At 36.6% G+C, this 14,340-nt stretch overlaps 1 protein-coding gene across 1 annotated transcript in view; it reads right to left on the minus strand.

Annotated features, from left to right (window-relative positions):
* PPP1R13B (protein phosphatase 1 regulatory subunit 13B) overlaps positions 1-14,340 on the minus strand; it is a 54,846-nt gene that overhangs the window by 20,495 nt on the left and 20,011 nt on the right. The window lies entirely within an intron of this gene.

Below are 14,340 nucleotides of genomic sequence, written 5' to 3' on the forward strand. Positions count from 1 at the left end.
TAAATCAGATTTTTACAAATAAATTGCTRTTGTTTAAAGCTCTTCATTGAATATTTAGGAGAAAAAAGTGGGACTTACCACTTAYTTTGTATTTAAAAAATAGCAAATCTACAAAATCATATTAGGTAAATCTGAAAAATGATTGACTACGATTTTCTATTTACACAATGCTGTGATAACACACAAAACCAAACATGAGACTTTCAAAAAATGCATATTCATAGTTTCAACGGGTAATTCAAAACTACATATGCAATTCAATTTTTTTTTTTTTGAATAGTCTGTGCTAAGAGTTACCGTATAAAAAGAGAGACTTCAAAACTAATACCAAAATAAAAATAAGTGTTCCAAAAGAGTCAAAGTTCAAGAGATAAATAATGTCTGCCAGACATTGACTCATAATTGATTGGGTCAGAACAGAAGCTGGACTACTGCATTGTAATAACTCCATAAACAAAGCAGCATCTTCACCAAACCATGAGACTACATGATTAGCAAACCAAGTTAAAGGTGCATCATTTCCTATTCGTGCTACAGTCAATATTGCTGAAAAACAATGAGATTAAGTATTGTTCATCTATCAAAAGTTATATTTGAAGATGTTTTAAGTGTTCATGAAAGAATATAGTCCAAGTGTTTTACATACTGTACAAGAAGACTCAAACCCACCAAATCAAGTTGAATCAAGCATCACAAAATCCCGAGCAGGAAAGAAAGGTGACTCAGCTGCTCTATTTGTATGGGTCTAGTGTGACAACGAAGTCCCTTGCAAGGACTCAACAAGGCTACAACTTTGTTGTTAGTGGATATGCAATTTAAAAAGGAAAAAGACTGAACTTATTAGGGTGTGCTTTTTTTTTTTTTTTAATTTTTTTTTAAAGTTAGTGTGACTTGAGACAGACTTAACAACAGTGTTCAAGTCCAAGTAAGCTGTGTGCAATTCTGACCACCGGCTATAAAATGGAAAAGAGTTTATTATTAAACAGCAAAAACAGACGTTGCTCCCACAACATGTCTGTGCTCCCATGACTCTTTGGCCATGAGCTTTCACCAGAAGAACTTAAATCTCTGCATCTAGATCTGCTGGACTCCATGGCTTTGTCTCAACAGGGACTCCAAATGGCTTCAAGGCTTCCTCTGGATCCTTGATTTCACAAGTCAAAATTGGGAAGGGAAGGTAGTATCTTCCCCAAACCTATAAGCTCTGTTTCAAAAATAGACACAGCTTGCATGAGACTATGCAAGAATTATTACAGTGTTTCCCCCTGTTCTGCTTTGATTATCAGATAGGGTTAAGAACTTTGACAGTTCATTCTATTATTACCAGTATTTTTCAAAATAGCACGGTCTGAGAAGCAGGAAAACATTTTATTCTGTTAAGAAGTCTTGTTTAAAAATATATAAAWAAAACAGTCTCACCAAGTGAAAATTTTTAAATGCAAAATGAATCAGAGTGCCCAAGGTTAGTAAAAATGAGTATGCAAAAGCACCAGAAAAAAACTGATTCAAGAGTTCTGTACTAGTACTATTTTATGTAAGCATATTTGAAAGCATAATTTATAATGCCTTAAAAAACCTGTACTATTACTGTAAGTAAAATAATGCAAATATTAGCATATAAAACTACTAAAATATTTCATTTAAGAAGTGCAATGCTTTAAAACTTAATATATGCCAAAAAATACATAGGAAACTGTAAAAATTAACAACTAAAATATAAAGTCTTAGGAGAATTCTTTTAATGTTTATATTAGCAAACACCAACTATTGCATCTTTCATGTAAAGAAGAGACAGATGAGAAAAAAAAAAGTTTTAAACCTGTAACTTCACTCGCTGTTGCTTCTTCTTCAGCCACATAGCAAAAGCAGTGAAGAAACCAAGCAGAATTCTTCCTTGACTCCAAGTCAACTCTTTTCAGAAAGGCTGTAATTGCTTTCAGGTCTCCAGAAGAAGCAGCATCATTTATGAAATATCAGGAAAATTAGTGAGTTTTGCCCTGTAAAGATCTAGTTGAATCCACCATCTTTTYTAGAGCATTTAATGCAATTAGAGCATTTCATCTTAACTGAGTTTGGTAATAGCCAGTTGTAAGCGCACAAAACTATTTGAAGAGGAGAAGGAAAGCAAGAGTCCTTCACCACCTACTCTTTTATGTAAGGCAAAAAGAGCCATGGACTTGCTCAGCTCTTTAATAATGCTGCTGGTTTCTCAGATTCCTATCTATGCTGCTSATACGAGTTATTATTTCATTCATGAAATAGTCGGTCTTCCATTGCAAAGACGAGCCTGTCACATCTGAGGTCCAGTCCTCTTGCTTTTTCCTCCAGCAAGAGGAACCTACCTCCTACCGACCTGCCTTCTAAAGGAGGCACCACAACACCACCAAAGGAACCACTCCTCCAGAGTCCACAGATGCATTTGCTACACGGCAGTACATCAAAGGAACAGTAATTTTCCCTGATTCAATGAAACATTGATGAATATTTACATATAGAAATGAGCTCCAAAATAAAGTGCTACAGAGTAAACACAGCTTTATTAACCACTGAGAAAATAAAAGGGATGYCTCACATGGACAGAAATACTTTGGACTTACGTTGCCCAATTTCTTAGCATTAAGAAGAATCTTAGATAAAGCTATTTTATATAGCATGTCATTTTAAGAGGTCATAGTGAGAGGCAGAAATTCTAATCAACAGGAGTTTCAGCTTCTGATATTTTACCCTCCCACTATTGGCTAAAATTTTTCCATTTGATGATTAATATTTTGAGAAAGGTGAGATGAACAGTGCAGCAATAATTAAGTAATGTGGAAACAAGTTTATAAGCAGCCTCAAAACCAGTCATGTCTTAGACACTTAATTAAAAGAAAACCCTCCATATTAAATTCCACATGGGAGTCTTGTTGCTCTGAAATTTTCTTGATCCTCCTTCCTTCATGTTTAGCCTCAGATGATGCTGTTCTGTCTAGTGTCACAACTTCCTCATTCTTTCATTACTCAGCCTACATACTTGAGTGCTATTATGAAATGCCTTATTTTTTTGACATCCCACATTAGTAATGAAAAAAAAAAAAAAAAAAAAATCGATCTCAACTCAAAGCTTCTGAGAAGCAGAAGAACATACGGTAATTAGATACTGAAGAAATAAGGAGAGAATCCAAGCCTTGTGCCTTTACTCCCCTCAGAACGCTATCTCTTCAGTTTAAGAGGAAACTAATTACAATAACAGAAAGAAGATAACATCTTTTTTAAAAAATAATTATTTCAAAAAGTTAATCAGGATGCAGTTTTATTTTGTTCATTTTTTTTCCTCCCTGTTCAAGCCATAAATCATATAGAATCATAGAATCCTTAAGGCTGGAAGAGACCTTTACAGATCATCTAGTCCAACCCCCCTGCACACGCAGGGTCACCAAGAGCACATCGCACAGGCTGCGTCCAAGTGGGTTTTGAASMTCTCYAAAAAAGGAGGCTCCACAACCWCTCTTGTACTTTTTGATMATTTTCTAATTTTGCACAGGTGATAACAGGTGATAACTTTGAAGATAGCAGAACATCTACCAAGTTCACACCTGAAAATGCTCTGATTTCAATAAGCGTTTTAAGGAAAAGCAACACTTATCCAAGAGCTTTCTAAACCATCGTGACGACTAGCAATTTCCCATATAGGTCTGGCAAACCTAAATAGTCAATAGCCWCTGTTAAGCATAATCTAAGCAGTTAATTGAAAAAGAAAAGCCAGATCAGCACCAGAACTCCTCAATTATTTCCTGCACAGCATCTCTTTGGGTCTTTCTCAAGGCTCAGGAGTGAGCCTTGACAGGAGTCACCAGACCATTCTCCCTCCTTATCCATCCCTTTGCTTTTCTTCAGAGAGCTGCTCCCACCTTCATGGCACCTAGGGCTCCCTTCCCAAGGCTCTGCAGCAGGCAGTGCAGGTCCAAACACCTCAAGCCTCCTGAGGCTGCCCAAGCTTCTGCTTCTCCTATGGATATTTTTTTTATAAAATAAATTACTCCTCATCTGATTTCTAATCTCTTTCCTATCATTGACCTCCATTACTGCTAACCTTAGTCCTTCACTTACTACCTCTACAGAGTTCAAGCCCCTTTGTCTCTACTTTTAGCACTTGTCMGAGACTTTTGAGAATAAATCACCAAATGTCAAGGCCCAGCACATACATAATGGAGATAAAAAASATCAAAAAATAACCAATACACCAGATGAGGTATGCAACCCATTCACAACAACTATATTGTGTATTCTTTACATAGAATAGGCCTGTTGCTCTGAAACTGTGAAACAAGGCTGTACTTGGACTGGCCTTTTGAAATAGAAGTACTTCTCCTAAATAGTCTTTTTTTTCTCCCTCCCAAAAAGGATTCTATAAAGGTAAAAGTAACAATACCTGTGTACAGAATTACTGTTAAAGAAAATGTTTTTATCAACTTGAGGGAAAAAGCAATAACACCATGAGCCAGAGATCATCCCAAAAAACAAGTGAACATTTTGGAGGACAAGAATCCCGGCACTGAATCAGAAAATGGAGCAGAGAGGAATCCAAGAAATAATAACTCTGTTGGACTCAGCATTTCAAGAACTTACTCCCTCATGTGGGATTCCCTAATGAGACACAAAACTCTGCCACAGCAAAAGGGAAAGCCCATCTTCAGCAGCCTAATCGCAAAGGCAGCAGATGCCAGCAGGCACTGCAAGCTGCTCCCGAGAAGCCTTACAAAGCCTGCACAGAAAAGCCAAATAAATACTCTGGTTTTCCTACACATGCTGAAAGACTTCATTTTTCATAATCTACAGGAGTTTTAACTAGCTGTTCCTTCCTAAGGCAAATGGTCAAAAACAAAACTTAAGTCCAGATCAGAGATATATCTTTGCAGAGCTACCAAAACCCAGTTAATCTAGAAAGCTACATAAAAACCCACAGAGRTGGCAAGTCCAGCACTAAGCGTAAGAGTATATGCAATAAAAAATAAAAAYAATAATAAWAAAAAAATAAAAATGTGCTACAAAAATGACTACACTTCTCGAGGGAAGCAGACTGGTAGCTACCAAGTGAACACTGCTCTGAGTATATGACTATTCAGCTCCCCTCCTCCAAAATAACACAGTTTAGCGGGTGCCTAAACTTGCCAGGAACATATTTTTGGAGACTGCCGAGAAGTTGCTGAGARTAACTGCCTGAGCAAGCTTTTGGTCACCATCCTCACACCTAGGAGTTTATTATGTTAGTTCTGCATAGAATAGGTGTTATATGGAATATATGCCGCCTTTTAGGGCTACCTGAGCAACATGAGAAGGAGAGTACAAGATGGAGCAGTCACTGCAGGTTATTGATCGCTCGGCATTTCTGAGATATATTCAGCCTTAGTCGAGAAGAGATCACCCGATCTAAGAATTGTAACAGATTTTGACCATGTTTCTCATAAAAGTTGCTTCCAGTGCCTTTTAAAGTAAAAAACTTGAAAATTGTGTAGAAATCCCTATTTGGCACTATCAAAAGACAAAAGAAACATTTTTTTAAATCTGGAAAGTGGCGTTTGTGGCTCTCTACACGGATGATATGATTTCCAGTTTAATGGCTTTATCTACAGCTCTGCCGTACATTTTTTAATTGGGTCAGAAAGATGCCGGCAGCAGAAATCCATTTTAAAGAATCCGATGATAACAGCACATGCCTTTTTTAGCTTAATGGAAATGAACAAGCTAATCAAAGAAAAGTCAACTGGAATGTTGGGAATTAAAGAAAAAGAAAATTAACATCTCTGCTTTTTGCTGATAATCAAATAAACTGAAGTTAATATTACATATGTAATCTAGTTGTTTTACACAAAATTATAGTAAGTGTTATTTGTGCTACTGCACATTAAGAACATCTTTGAGTACCTAAATAGGCTTCATTATATCACAATTTTCTGGAAAAAAAAAATCACTTTATTTTTATATGATAAAACCCCAATCTCTCTCCATAAATTAGACTACTCTGTTGGCAGTTCATCAGACTTGCTGATAAAAACTGCTCATTCTGTATGAGGGTTTAAAGTCTGTCCAGCATAAGCCACGGACTCCAAATATTCTTTGTTTCCTCATCAGTTTCTTACAACTCTCAGATGGGAGGTGGCCCTTTACTTCGGACAAAAGGCCTAAAACAACCCCAGAAATTAATTATACAGAATGAAAGAGACAACAAAAAAATAAAATAGATTTCTAAACTTTCAAATGGATTTAACCATACACGGAACATCTGTAATATTGCACCACAAACTGGCACCTACAATATCAACAAGTATTATCTGGAGGTGATTATTTAAAATATTTTTTCTTATCCTTGCAAATACTAACAACAGCCACAGAAGTCTTAAACCTGTTGATATTAATAGCTGTGTGTAGAACTTCAGATCTGTTTAAAATACCAACCTTTATACTCAAAGTAATTTTAAATAATAGCCCTGCCTCTAACTTTCAAAACATGCTGCCCAAGTTCCTTTAAAAAACAGAATTTTGGAGCTATATTTTTTTGTTTATTGAAGAAAAACAACATCTTGTGCTAGTTTATTATGGCTAAAATGCACTTATTTTAAGCCTCACAAATAACACGTTTAGCAGCAAATATGTGTTTACTCTTCCCCAAGCAATAGTCTCAACACCATATTTTTCTGTCATGATGTAATATTGTTTACATGAGAATGGTGTAATAAAACATTTCTAAACAAAGCAGTACTGAAAATAAACAAACCTGTAATTAAAAGATAGATCCTGAAACTTGGCATGACTCAAAACTAAGGTGTTAAAAGCTGACCATGACATTTTGGATCATTTTTGATCCCTTTTGATAAAGCTTTTTGTAACATAAAGTGATAACAAATGGATCCATCAAACAATCTTATTTACTCAGAACTTCATTTCAGAGCTGAGCATTTAGCAAAACCCAACCAGTCTGTACTTTGGATCACCTGGCAATGAAGCCCACAATCATTTCAACTCAACAGTGAAAGCAATATAGTACTTAAATAATAAGTCCACTAACATAAAAGACTAGCAAGTTTTGAAGAGTAATTAATTACCTGTTTGCTATTTTCCCATGTAATGACCAGAGAGCACATCTTTATTTTGCAGCATTGCCCATCAGCTGTTAAGTCCTGCATTGCTTCAACCTGCTTCAACTCCAAGTTCCTGTTACTGTCCATCTATGACTACCCTAAGTGATTGCTTTCTGCTGGGCACAAATCACACCAACCATCACATCTTATGAGTTCCTGGATGGCCTTTGGTCCAGTGCAATCAACAGGAGATAGGATATTTTTATYTTATTCCATATCAAATAAAGCTTCCCCCAAATTCTTTATCAATATGAAAAGCTGTCTCTCTGCATTCATCAATCAGCTAACGGAAAAGGCTAGTGGATTTTGCCAGCAGTGAAAGACCTAATCCTGGCAAGATCAAGCCAGCTGTCAGCTACGATCAGACTGATTCATTGGAGTTTTCATATTCAATGGAAAACGTTGAGCAATACACATTTTTTTTTCTATATAGTTATCTGGTAAATTGAAGATATAAGAATACAGACAATTTATCTTGTAATAAAAATGTGGGGTTTTTTTTGTTAATGTTACATAAAATGAAACAATTAGTGCAAAAACTGCATACCAATATATAAAGAGCACCATCAAGTTTTAGTATTTAAATTGACAGAAAAACATACTGTGTGAAATATAACAAGGACAGTTTGTCAAGAGAGACATATGCATAATGCAAACATTGCATTCAAGATAAGTATGACACAGTCTTATTTACATAATTTATGGTTTGTTTGTTATATGCTTTTCCTACACATTTCATCATTCACTTAATGCTTATGCACAAAAAGATGAAGACACAAGCCAGAAATAAAGCACGTGGGTAACAGCAAAAGTCAGGCTGCAAGCCAAAACCTAGACCTAAGGATTTTAAAATATTAAACACTAAAGAAAATACTAAGTCCCATTACCAGTTTCTTATGTCTCTAAAAAACTCTAAAATTGTAGAAGATGAGAAACACTAAAAGCTGCAGTTTACCTTGTACAACTCAAAAATGACATGCAAGTTAATTCTTCATTCTTTCAAGAAAACCAACGCAAGCATGGCTCAGTGCACTTACACAAGAGATCCAGCCAAATGGGTCTCCATAAGGACACTGAAGGATTGTATGTCCAAGCACAATATAGTGAATATTCCAGCTGCATAAAGAACAGGCTTATTTTTAGCAAGCAAGAAAAGGCAAGAGCTAAAGAGCAAGATTGTCTTGTAGGAATAGGAGAAGACAAACAAGTTTGACTTCCTTGCTCCTAAGTTAGCCAGAGGGGCTCTCATTTTCTTCACTTTGATCTGAGGAAGACTGGAGGGGGAGCAAACAGAGCAGCATTTGGAGCAGGAAGCAGTTGCAGAGACAACAATAGAGAAATGAAGAGGTTCTCCAGTCTGGGAAAAACTTGTGGGTGGGATGCAGGTATGTGAGGTGCCCCAATACTAGATGGGCAGGAAACTAAATGAATGAGTCAGTGAACGTGTCATGGATGTGTCGGAGAAAGGAGGCCACAGCACCACTGCACAAAACCCCGGGGCCTGTGGAAAAGATGAGAAGCACTAACCTGCAGAGGGCAAGCTACACARGAGACACAAGCGGCCTGAAAAGGAACAGCTGGCCTTGTAAATCCTAGGCAAGGGTCCTGCTCAGAACTGGAAAGCTGCTCAGAGACACAAGGACAGCCTGAAAACTCAAGGAACAGAGAGCACTTAAGGGTTCAGCCAAAAGCAGTGAATTTCACAGTCTGTCTCTCAAAATGAACACTGACACAAGGGAATGGATATATCTGAAATCTTACCTTCCTTACCATAGTTTTATACCAAAATACTTCATTAAATAACAAATGATATTGAGACAACTCCAAAAGGATGGAACTGACAAGAGGCATTTACATTTCGATGATGGCGAATATCAATATCAAGGACTGAAAGAAGAGCAATATTTCTTGAAAAACAAATGAACTCGAGGTAAAGTTTATTCTATGAACTAATGGGCATAATGCAATACATCAGCTAAAGTATTCACATATTCTAAACCGTTCTTTTTAAATAAGGGCCAAGCAATTGAACACAATTCTCTATATACTTGAGTTAACAAATAAAATATTATTTGTGTTCACTGGATCAAAAATACACAACACGAAGTACTGCAGTACTTGAAGTGAAATGAAGTCCTGTCCCATGCAATTAACCTCCTGCCACAGCACTTTTTGTTCTCCCTCACCAACATTAGATGAGGACGAAAGACAAAGAAATATAAAATATATACAAATATACAGATGAATAAGGTGAAAAAATGTGTTAGTCTGCACACTACAAATGAATCTCTCATACCTATACTTATCTAAGGAGATACTGGGTTTCTAGATCTATAGAGATTGAAGATGGTGCAAATGGATGGAGAGGACATGAAAGGAAAAGGTCCCTCCCTTACCAGTGTTTCAAGTGAGCAGGTAGAGTACTTCCCCTCCCCAGTTATCCTTAGATCCCTCAAAGGGAATGAAATAATGTACTTCAAGTTACAACAAATAATCATTCTTATTAGCTAGTATTTACTTATGACAGGAAAATGATCACAGAAGAAGTAACATGATGAGATTTATCAAGTTATCCACCAAAATCACAAACATCCAGGAACTTGATCCACTATAGACCGAAACACGTTTGAGATGGCACGAACATGTCAGAACAGGGCGCGTGACATTCCAGAGGAGGACTCAGGAGGACGTGATTCTGCCCATAGAGTTTACACAAGGTCTCAGAAGGACATGCCAGTTCAGGTGATTGGGATTCCTTACAGTTTCATAAAAGTTCTTTCCATGGGATCATATAATTATTATTGTTATAGGTATTTTATCCTACATAAGCTACTCGATACTGAAGTGTAGAGAGTCTGGGATTTCTAACCCAGTAAGAATTCAAAGGCTATTTGGATGCATCAAAACTAGTTTTTAGATGGTAATTTAGCCTCCTGATTTCTTTTTTTTCTTTTTTAAATTGTCTGTTTTCTGCTAAAGTTCTAAAGCTGGATTAGTTTCTGTTTTTTGAAGAGCAAGATACTGCAACATCTCTGCAAAACAAATTTAACAACGATTTGGGTTTTCCTCAAAACTAATGCGAACTGCATTAAGCCAGCCCAGGGCTTCAATTACAAGTCTGAAGCACAGGTGCAGCAAGGCACCTCTCTCATATTCCTAAGATTTTTTTCCCAGCATCTGAGACGCACTAGGAAAAGAAGCAGACACAATCATTTTTGTCTCCTTTTAAAAGCAATAGACAAAACTCCAGCAGAAAGTTGAGGAATCCAGATCTGACTTCTGCATAGTCACAATGTCCCAGGAAGCTTCCACGAAACATCCTTAAAAAGAAGCCACTGTTGGAACTCCTTGCATCTAAGTTACCTCATTTCATCCTTCAGTGAGGCTATTTGGTTAGAACAGAGACCTCTCTGAAAAAAAATCTAGATTCCCAATCCTAACAACTTTATTTCATCATATTTAGCCAAAATTGACCAGGTGTCACATCTTGTGATTGCGAACTTCTTCCAAGGATCTCCCTTTTTAAAAAAAATATGCACAACACTAACTTAAAGTGCCTTGAAGACTGGTTCAGGGAACAATTTTTATTTCATTTATTTATAATTAAGATAAAAATTCAGATGCTGCAGGGTTTAAAGATTTGACTCGCTTGTTATAGCAGTACTAAACTATTTGAATTTCCTTGTTATTTATGGAACTACAATACTATATATAACCCATAATAAGCTTCAATAATTCAGCAACATACTGCAACAAAACARATGACTAAATGGCATTTAATACAGTGTAGTATCCTAGCTGCACAAAAAATACTTATGCTCTCTAAAATGCTATATTGTCTCTTSGCCATCAGATTCCCGAAGACACATAAATTTCTTGTATTTCCCTATGAATCTTCACTTGCAGGCAGACTGGAGCCACCACATTTCCCAGGAGAGTTTTWAAAAAAATGGACGAACTATTTTAGATTCCCTGAACGATCCAGATTTATTCCTGATGCTCCCCTCAGTTAATTCAGTTCTAGTCATAGCTGCTTTGTGAATACATAAACCTACAAGTTTTAACCTCCTGTTACCTGAATTTCYATGAACAGTTCCCCTCAAGCCTGAAGCTTGATTTTCTTCATTGTAAAACTATTCGGATCGTCCATCTAAAAGCCTGATTGCATTCATTTTACCATAAACATTAATGTCCATCTCTGTTACCTACTTAATTCTCAGCTTTATCTGCCAAAGCTTTAAGACTAAGAAGGTCCACAAGAATGTAATTTCCAGTTTGGGTGATGCAGTTTTGCTCTTCYTCGAGCTTCCTTTACATTAAAGCTAACAAATTTCATAGTGAGAGATAAAAATCAGGTTCCACTTTGCAAGTCCTGGCTCCAGGCTTCAATCAATATCTATCAAGAAAAAAAGCTTACTGATAGCATTTTCTCTAAGAGAGGAAATTTTGCATTAGAAAGAGCAAAAGAAGTCAAAGAGAACAGCACTGAAGACTGCAAACTAGATTTTATTCTCTCTGAATAAACTACCAAGTAGAAAAAGAGTTTTTAAAACAAGCACCTACAGCAACATGAAAGACTATTTTTAGTCATTAAAAATAAAGCAAAGCAACAAAAAACAAACTAACAGAACACAACACACAAATTGTTTTCRTTATATTAGACTATTTGTATTCTGTCCCATACACTTTTTTTTTTCCCTTCAAATCTTCCTGTACCTGATCCTTTTTACTTCCTAACGTACCTTTGCTTTTCCATCGTCTCATCTCCAAAAATGTCTCAGCCATCCAATTACCTTTTCATCTGGAAAACTGTAGTCATCTGGTCAGTCTTTCTTCCAGTATTTCCTTTAGGTAAAACCCTGATCCACTCTGATTTTCCTATTGATGACTGGCAGCTCCACCAGTGCAGATRACTTTTGGTCCCTCCTCTATGTACCAGTGACCCCCAGTGGCTAGAATTGCGTCTGCTCTTACTCACAATTTTCAGACCCCTGGCCCTTCTACAGAAGGGAACTTTTATCACATATATGTCTACATGGAATTAAACAGTAAGTGGCATTGTATGACCACTTTTTTGTGGCTACTGATACAAATTAAGAAATGACAAAATGGCAGAAGAGTATCTGGAGCATCAAAGCAGCGAAGATCACAGAATCAAAAGCCAGTAGCAGGCAGAAATTGGGAAGTATTTAGGCAAAAAGGAACCTTGGGAAGCAATCTGGTTCAATTAGCTCCAGTCAGAGTGGTCTGGAAAGCTCAGGATAAACTTCTGATAAATTCTGAGTATCTACAAAGATAGAAGTCTCATACTCTGAGAAACCCATTACAATGCCCAAGTACTTTCATTATAGTGGTTTTTTTTTGCCTAATTGCTAATAAAAATTCCCCTTATTATCACTTGTGTCCMGATCAAATCAGCTCAGCTACTTGTGCAAAGACAGGGAAGAAGCTACTATTTGCACCCAAAAAAAAAGTCTCTCAAGAAACTACGCTGTCCTCCTGACAAAGGAAAATGGTTATGTAAGCCCTATCTCCCCATACATATAACCTCTAGATGGTGGTGGAAAGAGATCAGGTCCTGATTACAGCATAATTCCCTTTCAAAGGCAGAAAGGTGTCAAAAGAAACATAAAGTTGACCCACTAAAAGGCCATTACAGGAGTAGGAAAACAGGTCAGTTGATACCATCTCACGTGGCTTCTCCTTATGCTTAGACATGCAGAACGCAAAGCTCGCAGGTGAGTGATTACCGATTAGTATCTTTTTCTCAACAACACATATTTCACTGCTTTAAGAGACCTAACCTACTCTATTCCTAACAATTTTTAATTTGTAAGACAATATGATAAAAATTAAGGATTTATATAATTGTGATTTTTAAACTCATCATTATTTTACYAAGTGCTGACGATGCAGTTTCAAACAACAGAAAAAGCGTTGCACATGACAAATTAGACAACTTCATGAAGTTATCTAAACTAAATTCCTGCAAGACACATACACCATCATTTTACCCAAGACTATCGATTCTAAGATTGAAGAAAACATTCCTCTTAAAGTTTTGTATGCATATCATACTTTTAGCTCTATCCATATACTAAGTCTAGAAATACTAAAAAACATTTCATTATTAAAGMAATGAAATACAGTAAAAGTATACCTGAATGTATTTGGTAAGATTTTAGCTGTCCTCAGTGTTCCATTGGGTTGCATTGATTTTAGAGCTAGTCTAACATTTAGCAGGCCAGTAACAATGAATAAGCCTAACACATTATGTAAGCATAAGCTGATTAAACCCTTGATCCCGAAGCCACCTCTTTTCCCCCCTCCCCCTCTAGTTGAAAACTTGGTACAATTGCAAATCAGAGCTTTATACACTTTTCACAAGTTAATTGGTACCATTTCTGGCACARAACACATAGCAATTTACATTAATGTAAGCTCATTGTGTTTTAGCATTTCTCATGTGTAGTAATTTCATAAAATTGCTGAAAGCCCATTTTGAAGTGAATGGTTCTCTAATAAATTAGAATTTTCTGGCCATAAATTTTGGGGTTTAATATACATTGAGTAACACRCTGACAGTGGAGTTAATCATGCTGCCTGCTCTGTGTTTTACACACAAATTAACAGCAAACCAAGCTAGACAAGAAGCTGCATTTTTGAAAACTTTGCAGACATACTGCACAAGCTAGTCCAAATTTCCAGCAACACTGATGTCTCAAAGGAGGCAAATGACTTACATGGAAGATGAGAGCTGGGAGGTCATGAAAGAGTTATGTTCCCCTAGCACATTACTATGAGCTCACTACATTGTCACTAAGACAAAGGCAGCAGGATAAATGGAGCTGGGCAGCACAGGATATCAGCTAGTGTTCTCTACAGGAAAAAGAAGTGCAGAGAGTAATACATGATTAACTGTTTTGAATAGGAGGTTAAAAAAAGAAAAGATTCCTTCCACTAGGCTCACATGCCATMCACAAAACAGCTGGCAAGAGCCGAAAACTTGCTGAACAGCTGAATGGAGAAAAAATGTGCATGTGAGTTTAGGTGGCACGTATCAGGCAACTTRGAGGCACAAAATTGCTGAAACGACAGCAATTGTCGTTTGCTTTTTGTTACTTGAGTTTTGAGGTATCTGAACAAGAACAGCCTGTTTGTTTTTTTATGAGTTATTTTACTCTATAAAATAAAATTATTGATATTTATGTAAACAATAGGT

This window comes from Nothoprocta perdicaria, unplaced genomic scaffold (assembly GCF_003342845.1).
Source record: "Nothoprocta perdicaria isolate Ctin4 unplaced genomic scaffold, notPer1 scaffold_56, whole genome shotgun sequence".
Classification (NCBI taxonomy): Eukaryota; Metazoa; Chordata; class Aves; order Tinamiformes; family Tinamidae; genus Nothoprocta; species Nothoprocta perdicaria.